This window comes from Sminthopsis crassicaudata, chromosome 3 (assembly GCF_048593235.1).
Source record: "Sminthopsis crassicaudata isolate SCR6 chromosome 3, ASM4859323v1, whole genome shotgun sequence".
NCBI lineage: Eukaryota > Metazoa > Chordata > Mammalia > Dasyuromorphia > Dasyuridae > Sminthopsis > Sminthopsis crassicaudata.
The window spans coordinates 403330708-403341400 of NC_133619.1; the positions used below are offsets into that span (position 1 = coordinate 403330708).

At 35.9% G+C, this 10693-nt stretch overlaps 1 pseudogene; it reads left to right on the forward strand.

Moving 5' to 3' along the window:
* Nucleotides 1–1162: 1162 nt before the first annotated feature.
* Nucleotides 1163–2094, forward strand: LOC141559608 (olfactory receptor 10D1B-like; annotated as a pseudogene).
* Nucleotides 2095–10693: the final 8599 nt, after the last annotated feature.

Here is a 10693-nt window from a genome sequence, read left to right on the forward strand (position 1 = left end):
AACCCAGGAAGTTCTCCACTTGTTATTTCTGTGGAGCTACCCTGGAGGTTTTTGCACTTCACACTAGTTAATCATTAGCTTGGAGTCTTAGTTGTTCCAGAAGGACTCTTGTTCTGCCCAAGTTTTCTGTTTTTCACCAGTCTATGTTTTCCCTATGTTTTTTTCTATTTGTAGGGGAAATGTGAAGAACTTCAAATTTACTGAACAACTCGAACACTTTCCCAGAATCTTCCTCCTCGACCTTTACTTTTGAAAGAATATTTGACACCTGAGTGAAGTACAGTTTAGAGTGGCTAGATACCAATCAGAGAGACCATATACAAGACAATATTAGTACTTTAGATGAGAGATGTTGAGTGCTAGGGCTAGTGTTGTGACTGTGTGGGTGTAGAGAAGGGAACAAGAAGCTCAACAAACAAGGTAGAAGGGACATTTAACAATGGGTTGTATATATGGGGTGACAGAGAGGTTAAGGTTGTAAGCCTGATGACAAAAAAAATGATGGTGAACTAAATACTATTGGGATAGCTCACAAAGGAGGAGGCTTTAAAGAAAATACAATAAGTCATGTTTTGACTCATTGGGTTTCAGATACCTATGGAACATTTAATTTGAGAGTTCTAAGAAACATTTGGAGATGCATAACATGATGATGATGTTGGTGATGATGATGTTGTAGAAGAAAATTATGATTATGACGATGAATAATTGACTTGCCTAGGATTAGACAATTTGTAAAGAGATATTTGGAGATGCATAATTGGTTAACGAAGACATTGGTAATGAGGATGATGAAGAGGAAAATGATGATTATGAGGATGAATAATTGATTTGTTTAGCATTAGATGATTTGTAAATGTCTAAGACAGTTTTCAAACACAGATTTCACTTACTCCAGAACACTATCCATTAAGCTACCCTGTCTCTCAAATAAGGTAGCAAATATGAGAGCATTTTGTAACTTATAGTACTACAAATACCTGCTCTATGTCAGAAAGCAGCCCAAACTCTTTTATTCTAAAATAAATAGTTTTTTTTTCCTTTTACAGGTATATTTGTATTATGTGCATTGAACCTTGCCTTGAATCTTTGACATTAGAACCTACTCTTTGGCATCCTGTGTACTCCCTACCAGGAATTGGTTGATTTTTCTTTCACATAGATGAAGAATTATACAATGGTAACTGAGTTCATTCTCTTGGGAATCCCTCACACTGAGGGACTGGAGATTCAACTTTTTGTTGTGTTTTTATCTTTCTATTTCTGTACCCTACTGGGAAACCTGATGATTTTATTGGCCATTATCTCTTCATCTCGTCTTCATACACCTATGTATTTCTTTCTGTGTAAGCTATCTATTTTGGACATTTTTTTCCCTTCAGTGAGTTCACCCAAAATGTTGTCCTATCTGTCTGGAAAAAGTCATGCAATTTAGTATGAGGGTTGTGTATGTCATCTCTTTTCCTATCATTTTGTTGGCTGCACTGAGTGTTTTCTGTGTACTGGGATAGCCTATGACCACTTTGTTGCCATCTGTTTCCCTCTGCGGTACACAGTCATCATGAGCCATAAGGTATGTGTCATATTAGCCCTTGGGTCTTCATTTTTTGGCTGCATTCAGGCCACTTTCCTCACTGTCCTTACCTTCCAGTTACCCTACTGTGGACCCAATAAGGTGACTATTACTTCTGTGATATCCCAGTGATGCTGAAATTAGCTTGTGCAGATACCTCAGCACTGGAGTTTGTGGGTTTCATCAGTGTAGGACTTATGCCACTTAGCTGCTTCCTCCTCATTCTTACTTCATATAGCCACATTGTTTACTCCATCTTGAAGATCCGCACAGCAGAGGTACGGTATAAAGCCTTCTCCACTTGCAGTGCTCACCTTACAGCCATTATTCTTTTGTACATCCCTGTGGCCCTCATTTACTTACAACCTACTCCCAATCCTTGGCTGAATGCCACTGTTCAGATCCTGAATAATCTGGTCACTCCTATGCTGAACCTCTTGATCTTCAGCCTGAGGAACAAGGAAGTAAAAGCATCCCTGAAGAAATTGCTACAGAAGTTTGGATTCCTTTCTGAGAAGTGAGAGATGGTGTGTTTGCATTTATAAATATATAAATTTATATTGTTCTCCTGGTTCTGGTTATTTCACTTTACATTAGTTTTTCTAAGTCTTCCCAGGCTTTTCTGAAACTCTTTCATCCTTTCTTATACCACAAGAGTATTTCATCACATTCTTAAACCCTAAGTTGTTCAGCCATTCCCCAATTGATGGGTATCCCTTCAGATTCTAATTCTTTGTCACTATATATATATATATATATATATGGATTCTTATGGATTCTTTTTCATTTTCCTTGATCTCCTTGGGTATAGTGCTAGTAGCAGTATTACAGGTCAAGGGCTATATGCACTTTTATAAACCTTTAGGCACAGGTTCAAATTGCTTACTCAAATAGTTGGACTAGGTCACAGTTCCACCAACAAGTACATTAGTGAACTATATTCCCACCACATCCCCTCTAGTATTTGCCATTTTCCTTTTTTGTTATCGTAATCATTCTGATAAGTGTCAGGTAGTTCTTTTAATTTTCATTTCTCTAATCAATAGCGATCATTTTAAAATGATGATAACTTTTATTTCTTCCTCTAAAAACTTCCCATTCATATCATTTAACTAATTTATCAATTGGAAATTGACTCTTAATATTTATAAATTTTACTCAGTTATTCCTCTATTTGAAAAATGAGACTTTTATCAAAAATTTGCTGTCAATTTCCCCTTCCTCTGTTCCTTCCTCTATTTTCTTTTAATTCTGACTACACTGGTTTTATTTGTGCAAAATCTTTTAATTTCACCTAATTAATTAATTTTACCTAAAATTATCCATTTTGTCTCCTCAACCTTTTCATCTCTTGTTTGGACATAAATACTGTGGGATATTGTTTTATGCCTAATTTATCCTCCATTTTTTAGTTTTGACAATAGTTTTTGTCAAATAAAGAGTACTTGTCCCAATGACTGAGATTTAGGAATTTATCAAACATGTTATTGTGCTTATTTGTTTCTCTAAAATTTGTATTTACCAGTACCAAATTGTTTTAATTATTATCACTTTGTAATATATTTTGATATGGTGCTGCTAGGCCTCCTTCTTTCAAATTTTTTTCATTGATTATTTTAATAGTTTTGACCTTTTGTTCCTCCAGATGAATTTTGTTATTGTTTTTTCTAGCTCTGTAAAATAATTCTTTGTTGATATGATTAGCATAGCATTGAATAAGTAAACTAGTTTAGGTAATATTGTCATTTTATTATATTAGCTTGAACTATACATGAGTAATTGATAAATTTCCTGTTATTTAGATCTGTATTTATTTCTGTAATAATGGTTTATAATTGTGCTCATATGTTCCTGTGAGTGTTTTGGCAGTGTTGTACATTGTCTGCAATCATTTCAAAACAGTTTTTCTTTCTCTTTCTCCTGGGTTTTATTGTGATAATAAATAAACACAATTATGATTTATTTTTCTGCTTTATAGTGTTTTAAATAGGAATGAGTATTATATTTTGTCCAAAGGTTTTTATGCATACTTTAATATAATGTATTTTTTTCCTTTTTTTGTTACTGATATGATAAATTATGATAAATGATGGCATATGAGCCCTTTGATCTCAGAGACAAGATGAATGAGGTGGAAGAGTCATAGAGAGTGTGAAAAGAGCTCCAGCTTATTATGCAGGATAGCCTTGTTGATATACATTTTTGCAAGCATGATCAGCAAGTGAACAGTAGGCAATTCCCAAACACCATTCAGAGAAGCAGCTCATGGGCTTTGTGCATGCATGACATCTGCCAATGGGAGAAGAACAGATCCAGCATTCAACAGCTCACTCACAGGTGAGAGGCCCTGTTCAGGCATCCCTTTTTATATAGCCACTAGCTGCGACCCTCTGGCTTACACTCATACCCACAATCACAAATCAATGTTCCTTGCTCAACAAGGGCATTTCTGCAATGTGACAGAAAACTTATTGTGCATCAGAGGTCGAGGTGGCCTAAGTATTTTCTTTCAGCAGAATCACATAGCCTTGCACTTTCCCTCATCTTGGATAAATTCTACTTTTCTGACATGTCTTGAGGGGTGGGGGCCATAGTCTATAATCTTTGTGAAATATAACTATAAACTCCTTCCTGGTATTTTATTTAAATTTTTTTGCATTACTATCTATCAGGAAAATTAGTTTATAACTTTCCTTCTCTCTCTTTTGGTCTCCCTAATTTAGGAATTAAAGCCATATTTTGTTAGATTTCTTTATCTATGTTTAAAAACATTCTATATATTCTTGTAATTAATTTTTAAAAAAAAATTCTTAAAATTCACCTGTAAGTCCACCTGGGCCTGTTTTTTTTGTTTGTTTGTTTGTTTGTTTGTTTGTTTGTTTTTGTTTTGTTTTGTTTTTTTTTTGGTTGTTGTTGTTGTTGTTGTTGTTGTTGTTGTTTTTCCTTAAGGAGTTCATTTATGGATTTTTCAAAGTATTTTTTCTTGAGATGGGATTATTTAAATTTTTTTCAGTGTTGTTGTCCTAGTAATTTGTATTTTTGTAAATATTTATACTTTTCTGTAGCGAGCTGTCGTCTCCAGAAGCTGCCGGATCACTCTCTGGGAAGAGATCTGCTGTGTCTTCTACTCAAATCTCTCCGACAGATTCTTCTTCCTGTAACGAACAGTTGTCTCCAGGCAGTTGCTGTTAACTCTTGTCCAGAGAAGTGGCTTGCCTTCCTGCAGAGAGCCCCGTCAAGCCTGATGCAATGCAGAGAGTCTTTTCCTTGAATCCTGGCTCTGAATCTCCTCCAGCTCTTATCCTTCTCCAGGCCGATCTGATCTCTGGGCCCAGTGCTGTCTCTTTTATCCTCCCAGAGAATGGGCGTGGGATAATGCAAGGGCTTCTGGGAAGAACCACCCCAGCCAATGAGCTTGCCCCCTCTATCAAGTCAACCTGAGTTCTCACCTTGTAATTGTCCAGAAAACCTGAATTCTCACCTTGTCACTGTCCAGACAACCTGAGTTCTCACTTAGTAATCCTAACATCTCCCCCTTTCTTTTGATTTAGAACATAGGACAGTCATGACCTTGAAACATAAATCCATCAATATGGGAAGTATTACAGATAATTACATAAATTACATAAGCACATAGTAACATAGTAACATAATACATGCTAGAAGTATATGACAAATAACATAATCAAATAATCATAAATTGAAAATTTATAAATGTCCATAAGTCCATTGTCCATTAGTCTCATCTTGTGTGAGGAAGTCCAGTGATTCCTGCTGGTTTTAAAGTTCTTTAACAGTCTTTTTATTAGCCATGCTCTTTCGGTGTAAGATGTTTCTTAGATCTTCTCCTTTATTTTGAGGTCTTTCTCTTTTTCTGTCTCTCTCTGATGGACAAGGTGAATACGACTCGTTGGCACCCATCTGATTCCTTCTCCTGCTGAAGAAATATAAGCAAACCCTCTCTCCCAGGCAGTTAACCTATCTAATTTCCTTCTATTTACCACTTTCTAAATCTCTTCTCATCATCTGACAATTACATTGGAGTTGTTTGCACTGGGCACAGCCCTGTTGGTTTAAAAGGCCTGTATTCTCCCCAAGTGTAATCCATTTTTGCAATCTGATTGCCTTTTGACTCACTTATCAGGTAATCCCTTTCTGCCATGTGATTGCTTTTCTGCTGGTTGATTAAATCAGAGTCCTGGCCTTCTAAAGGTTCTTTGGGTGTAACATCAGCTGCCACCATGCCCCAAGTCTTTTTTGCCTGGGGCCCTGGACCTGGGCCCCTCATCCCATTTCCCTGAATTATTCTACACTCTGATGCCCAATGGAATCCTCTGTTGCATTTTGGACATGGGGTTTTAGGTCTTCTCTCACCCTGTCTTCTCACTGAATCTCCATATCTACACTGAGCTCTTAGATGTCCAATTTTTCCACATTGAAAACATCGCCGAGTTTCTCTAGAAATCCCTTGCCAGGAGGGACCCTGTCTTTCCATGTTCATCATTGTCCGGGTGTAAAAAGCATTTGTTCCCACTGTAGCACAGCGTCTTATGATCTCCTCTAAAGGAGCATCTTTGTCTAATCCCCATATAATTCTTTTGCAAATCTCATTGGCATTTTCCTTAGCCAGATGTCTGGTCATTATTTCTGTAGCTGAATTTTCTCCAATAGTTCTTTTGACAGCAGTTTGCAAACGTCCCACAAAATCTGCAAAAGGTTCATTGGGACCTTGCTGTATTTTAGTGAAAGCCTCTCCACGATCTTTATGTCCAGGAAGGACACCCCAAGCTTTTATTGCAGCCTTAGCAATTTGTTCATATATTGTCATGGTATAATTAATCTGTTCTGAATTCTCTCCATACCGACCTTCACCAGCCAAGTGCTCAAAAGTGAATTGTGTGTTAACTCCTATTTCCAAATTGCATCTGACTTGAATTTTACATAATTCATGAAATTCTGAAAGCCATAATAAATTTTCTCCAGGTTCCAGGCATATCCTTGCTATGGATTTCCAATCATTCGGGGTTAGGACTTCATAAGACAAACCATCTAGTAACATTTTAACATAAGCTGATGTAGCCCCATAAAGGGTACAACCTTTTTTCAAATCCTTAATTTTATTCAAATCTAAAGGTGCATATCTTCTCCTTTTTTTACCTACAGAGTCAATCTCTTCAATCACAGGATATGCATGTATAAAATCACTTATATCCTGTCCTTCTCTCTTAGCTTTAACCAATGCTTTTTCTAATCTTGTCATAGGCTTAGGCTTTTTCACAGGCAATTCTGTTTGTGTTTCTGCCTCTTCCCATCTTTCTTCCTCCATCTCTGAAGGTGGGGTTGATGTGGGCCTGTCAATAATCTGTTCTCTAGGCAGGGTTGAAGCTTCTTCAAGAGAATCATACCATAATTCCTCATTTAAATCCTCTTGCTCTAGGGAAAGATCTTGATCTTTCCTTTTTCCCTCACACTTCCTCCTCTGTTCATTTTTAGAACTTTTCCTTCTCCTACAACTTGCTTGATAATTTAAGGCTAATTGAACTATGTTGTAGATATAAAATACTTCTGCAGAAATTGAACGAGGCCCATTTTTTGCTTGAAATTCTTTCATTTCATATCCCACTAGCTTCCATTTATCTACATCTATCTTTTCTTCCTCTAAGAACCAAGGGGATGTGCGTCTTAATGCAGCCAAGAGTTTAGCAATCTGTACCCAGGTTACAAGTAAACTCTGCTCCTCAATTATCTTGACTATACTCTCTATAGTACCACTCCTGAATGGGGGTGGAGATGAGGTTGCTTCTGGGGCTGGGGTTGAGTCGGCTGAGGTCCAGGGATTGAATATAGCTAACATCTGCCCCATTTCAGCTATAAGAGATTCCTGGTTTAGCCCTTAACAAGTTAAGTTCCTTATTAAGTCCCTGTTCTTATTATTAAGTCCCTGTTCGGGCGCCAAATTGCGAAGGTCTGGTCTAGCTCCTCTTGTCAGGATAAGCAAAAGTCCTTGCCCCACGTTGGGCGCCAATTGTAGCGAGCTGTCGTCTCCAGAAGCTGCCGGATCACTCTCTGGGAAGAGATCTGCTGTGTCTTCTACTCAAATCTCTCCGACAGATTCTTCTTCCTGTAACGAACAGTTGTCTCCAGGCAGTTGCTGTTAACTCTTGTCCAGAGAAGTGGCTTGCCTTCCTGCAGAGAGCCCCGTCAAGCCTGATGCAATGCAGAGAGTCTTTTCCTTGAATCCTGGCTCTGAATCTCCTCCAGCTCTTATCCTTCTCCAGGCCGATCTGATCTCTGGGCCCAATGCTGTCTCTTTTATCCTCCCAGAGAATGGGCGTGGGATAATGCAAGGGCTTCTGGGAAGAACCACCCCAGCCAATGAGCTTGCCCCCTCTATCAAGTCAACCTGAGTTCTCACCTTGTAATTGTCCAGAAAACCTGAATTCTCACCTTGTCACTGTCCAGACAACCTGAGTTCTCACTTAGTAATCCTAACACTTTTCAGTTAAATTGTCAGTTTTATTGACATTGAATTTGAAAAAATGGCTCTTGACAACTGCTTTAGTTTAAGCTACAGTGTTTATACATTTATGCTTTTCAATTTTTGTATGATAATTTGTTTTTCCTCTTTCTTTTTTAAATTAAAAAATACAATGACTTACTATAGTTTTAAAAATAAACTAGCTTTTAATTTTATTTATTAATTTATTTTTAACTTTGAATTTTATTAATCTCATAATTTTTACAATTTTTATTTTTTGCATTTAATTGTAGATTTTTAAATTTTGTTTTTTTCCCAAATTTTTAATAGCACCCTCAATTCTGTTATTTTCATTTTGCTAGTTATTGATGTAAGCATTCATAGGTAAAAATTTTCCTTAAGTACTGTGTTAGTGGCAAAGTAGATAGAATGCCAGGTCTAAAATCAAAAGACTCATATTCCTTAGTTCAAATTTGGGTGTAGATACTAACTAATTATGTGACCTTGTGCAAGTCTCTTAACTCTATTGCCTGGTTCTTCATCTGGAAGAATGATAAAAGAAATGGCTAACTATACCCCTATCTTTGTTAAGAAAATTTTAAACAGAGTTGCAAAGAGCTGAACATGAATGAAATGGCTCATCACATAGAACAACAATGAAACAAAGTTTGGCATCTATTTCATGGATGTCTTTATTTTTAATGAATACTTAATTATGTATAATTTGTTCTTTGACCCACTAATTTTTTAGGATTAGATTATTTAGTTGTCCATTAATTTTTAATTCATGTTTCTATATTGCATTATGGTTTGAAAAGAATACATTAAATATTTCCTCTCTTTTGCAATTGTTTGTGACAATTTTTTATACCCTAATACATGATCAATTTAGGGGAAGGTACAATGCACAACCAAGAAAAAAATTATACTCCCATTTCTATTCAATATTCTCCAGAGTTTGTCATATCTAACTGTTCCATAATTCTCTTCTTCTCCTTAATTTCTTTGTTTATTTTGTTAAATTTATCTGTTTCTGAGAAGAGTAAATTAAGGTCCTCCACGAGTATAGTTTTATTTCTTTGTTTTACTTCTTCATCTCTAAGAATTAGGATGCTATGTCATTTGACACATTTTTATTCAGTATGATTTTAGTTCATTGTCTATGGTATCTTTTAACAAAGATGATATTTTCCTGATTATTTCTTTAAGTCAGATCTCTTTTTTTGCTTTTATTGTGTGAGATTATGATTGCTGACCTTTTTTTTCGTATTTTACCTGAAGAATAATGGATTCTGAAAAATAAATAAAAAAAGAATAATGGATTCTGATCTGACCCCAAAATTTTTTCTGCATAAGTAATAATTTTATTGTAACTTGATGGGCTGAAATGCTAAAAATATTTTCAGCAACAAGATACAAAAATTATCTGAACATTAACATCTGATGATTAATAAGAAGAGTATTTATAGCTTCTTTGCTTCCTGAACTACTTCCTAAATAAAGCAAATTGAAATGAAATGTATGAAACTAATCAGTAATTTTAAGATTTAACTGAGTCCAATTTTTAGAAAAAATTATCTTTGTAAAAATACCATGCACACATACACATAAATGTATATATGCACACAACATGAACACAGAACACAAGCAAGATTTTCCAAAAAAATTTGAAGGTACTAGATGTGAATAGTTAAAGAGCTAATGTTGTCTGGACTCCTATTTCAACTGTCTCTTTATCTTTTTCTTCCAAGTGTGTTACTTATTAACAACGTAGTTTGTTTTGGTTTCTAATACATTTTTCTTTTATCCATTTTTGAATCAAGACAATCATTACGTTAAATATAAATGCAATCTATGCTAACCCAAGATGTAGGAATGCAGCTTGAAGTGGAATTGAGATAAACCATAATAATTTTAAGATAAATAGAATAGGAGCCAAATCACAGTTTCAAAGAATATTATGGTCAGGGTAGAAGGAAATTCAACCAGACCTAGAAGACAAATATCTTATTTTAGATCCTTGTTTCTTATGATCTCACCATTGCTGTTATCCAATATGTGTGTTGGGAGAAGAGAGGAAACTCTGAGCTAATTGCTCCCTCAGAGTAGTTACTGGATTTATTGTGTCCCAAGAGCTTCACCAGGAAATCAAAGTTTCTTTTTGTTGTTGTTGTTGTTTGATTTTTATTTTTTACTTTATTGAAGTCTCTGAGGAAGCAATTCAGAGCGTATGGCCAGAGACTTTAATACCTTAGAGACTCATTTATTGATCAATAAAGATAGCACTATAGGTCCATTGGTGGGAGCACAGCCTTCCTCTTTTCAGTTTATGGGTGTAAATGAACCTTAGACTATAAATGATATACTTACATTACTAGGTGGGGGATGTAGCCCTCCACCAAGGTCTGCCACATTTACCCATGACCACAGTAAGTACCTGACCTGTTTGTCCTTCTATTTTTTCCACATTCCCACATAAAAGAACACAACCATGAATAAGAAGGCTACTGGATGATCCCTTGTCCTAAGAATGGTGATATTTTTGTGCTATTTTTAGAACTTTCATTCCTGCTGGGAAGCCTTATAAAATACAAGTCCATAATGCTATTGGAATGGGTGATAGAGTTACTTCTGGGTGAGAT